Source organism: Apis dorsata, unplaced genomic scaffold (assembly GCF_000469605.1).
Source record: "Apis dorsata unplaced genomic scaffold, Apis dorsata 1.3 scaffold_415, whole genome shotgun sequence".
Lineage (NCBI taxonomy): Eukaryota > Metazoa > Arthropoda > Insecta > Hymenoptera > Apidae > Apis > Apis dorsata.
The window spans coordinates 34,924-37,963 of NW_006263670.1; the positions used below are offsets into that span (position 1 = coordinate 34,924).

General features: G+C 21.7%; 1 protein-coding gene across 1 annotated transcript in view; it reads left to right on the forward strand.

The window, feature by feature from the left end:
* The window catches only part of LOC102677989 (serine/threonine-protein kinase tousled-like 2), a 32,290-nt gene that overhangs the window by 8,514 nt on the left and 20,736 nt on the right, over positions 1-3,040 (forward strand). The window lies entirely within an intron of this gene.

The window sequence follows — 3,040 nt, forward strand, 5'->3', positions numbered from 1 at the left end:
AATATATATAATATAATATCTTTTGTTTAAAAGTTTGTCGATGAATATTAAATTTTTATTAATATCGATGATTATATAATCCCACGCGATATAAATTTTTTATTTTTATAGTGTTTTTTTATCTCAATACTATCTCATAATATAATTATTATCTCAGTATTTTTCATATATAATTCTATGCATATACCTGAATTCGATTTAAAAGTATCAAATTTACTTTCCTCTTGTAAAATATAATATATATCTCCCAAAATATGATCTTTATTAAAAATATCATCTTGAATCAAATTTAATCTCTTTCTTTTGTTTGTTTTATTAATGTATAGTTTTTTCTTACAACATTATCATGAAAATTATTAGCAATAATATTAATAATAATAAATTCGATGACACTCCCTGTTTTCATTGTTCTTGTTGCCTTTAATGAATTTTATATTCTTATTCGTAAATTAAATATAAATATTAAATATAAATAATAGAATTATTATTTAAAAAATGTATATTTATCTAAGTTTTGCTTGACTTCAAATTTCAATGATTTGCGATTCGTATAAATTGTGATATCTTGATTTTTTATAAATATTCCAAGTATTCAATATCATTTATTAGAAATTATAAAATATTACTAAATCTACCATTTGTTGTAAAACAACTATTATATAACATGATCGAATGTGTTAACTGTAATATATACTACATATTTAAGTTACATATATGTACATATTTATTAATTAATATATATTCGTAATAAAATATTGTGAATCATATTTGTGAATATGTATATCTTTAAAATTTACAAAAAATTTTTTTCTACCATTTGTGCTTATAAGACAGATATATTGTCCTTTTTTTAAATTTGAAAGCAAATAGTTTAACAGTTTTATTAACTTCGGATGCAAGTGAAAATTTGTCGGTAAAAATTAATTGTGGCAGCTTTTCCTGTTTTCGTCACCAGAGGGACGCATGTCGAACGTGATTCTCGCCAATTGCTTGTTTCCTATACGTGTGTATATTTATCCTTTAATCTGGTCTCTATTGTTACCATTGCTCTCGCGATGTCTAGGGTACAGATCTAACTAGCTAGATTATTGATAAATTCTTTCACTAAATTCAGGACAAAATACTTTCTCTCGCTTTTTCTTTTAATTTTTTCCGTATCAATGCTACATCACAGTAATAACAATTAATATAATTCCGAACAAATGCACAACTCAAAGATTTACGATAAATTTTTCTCAAACGAATAATCTTCATCTTAAATTTTGTAATCCCTCTATTAGTAAGTTACTGATCGCAACAGCAAACTGGGAGATGTTCGACAACCCTATGTGATACTATGCGTAACATTTTCAGTTTAAAATAATTTAAATTGATTATTGCAAAATTATAAAGAAAATATATTGAATATATAGTATACAGATTTGGTCAAATCAAAAAAGAATTTGATTTATTAAATTATTATTAAATCTTTGGAATAAATTTACAAATTAGAAATAAAGTTATTTACATTAAAGTTATTTTTCATATATTTTATAATATAAAAAAAATTTATATTAAATTGAATTTTTATAGCCTAATTAAAACACACATTTTTATTATATATATATATAAAACAAAAGATAATATTTTATTTTTTTTAGAAATTTATAAGAGCATATTATATTAAATTTTTATATCTCCTTTCTTATCTAAAAGATATATATATATATATACCATTTTTTATGAGTTATAGAAAAATTCTTATTTTTTTTTATGATAGATTTCCTAGATTTATTAAATATAAATCAATGGAATTAATATTGATTCTATGAAATATATAATCCAGACAATATATAATCCTATAATTAAATTATAACAGTTCTTCTTATTTGGTTAAACTAATAAAATAAATAATATGAATGAACAAGAGAATAGAGACATCACCATTGTTATATTTATTAGATTTTCAAAAATAAAAAATCGATGATTCATAATTTTCAGATAATAAAAAATTATTTTTTTACATATTTTATGTTTTCCTTAGTTAAAAGAAATGTCAAATTGAATGGTCAAAATTTTCTTATTCCAGTTTTTAAATGAAAATACAGAAGTATAAGAAGAAAAAACATAGTTAGAAAGTATTATGCATTCGCATGTTTCACGATACATATATGAAAAATCTAAAAATGAAAATTGTATGTGATCAATTTCTGATAATTTCATATAAAAACATTGTCTGTATATGTGTGTGTGTTTGGACAGAGTGGATGAGTGGGTGAGTGGTATTGTTTTTTCTATAATTTATTTATAAAGTTTTTTTTTTTCTATCAACTCTTTGTATTTTATATGCTTAAATATAAAAGAGATAAAGATCAATATAGAGGTCAAATAGCCATATTTATTTTAACAAGATAGCAAGTCATTTTTCTTTTAAAATTTCCGATTTAGTATATATACATATATTTGCACATAACTAAATTTAATGATTCAATTTCATTAAATATTCGATCATAATCGATTTTATAATTTGTGCACTTTACAGAAAATGGTGCTAATATTTATATTTTCTTTTCAACATCGTTAAATCAACATAATCTTTAAAATTAATTAATATATATTTTTCTTAATATTAATCAATTTCTAAGTTTTGATAAGAATTAATCGATCATATTATCAATTGCAGTCACTCGTAAAACTTTTCGTACATGCTATAAGAAGGTGATATTTATTAAAACAAAACAATATTAAATTTTATCGTAAATTCTATATTAAGACCAATGTAAGACCAATACTATTATTTATTTATCTTTAAATATTTGAAATAGGCATTTACCAATCTTCAAATTTTAATATACAAACAAACCTGTAGTGATTGTTCCACGTATTTCAATTGTTCTATTTTCTTACAAATGCTTCTTAATTTTTATAAATACAAATTCCAAATTATCATATCACAAATATCTGAGAACGCACAGATTTTTTTTAATCGCAATATGTTTCTGTTTTTTTCCACAAAACATTTTAAATAATCTCTCTCTCTCTCTCTCTCTCTCTCTCTCTC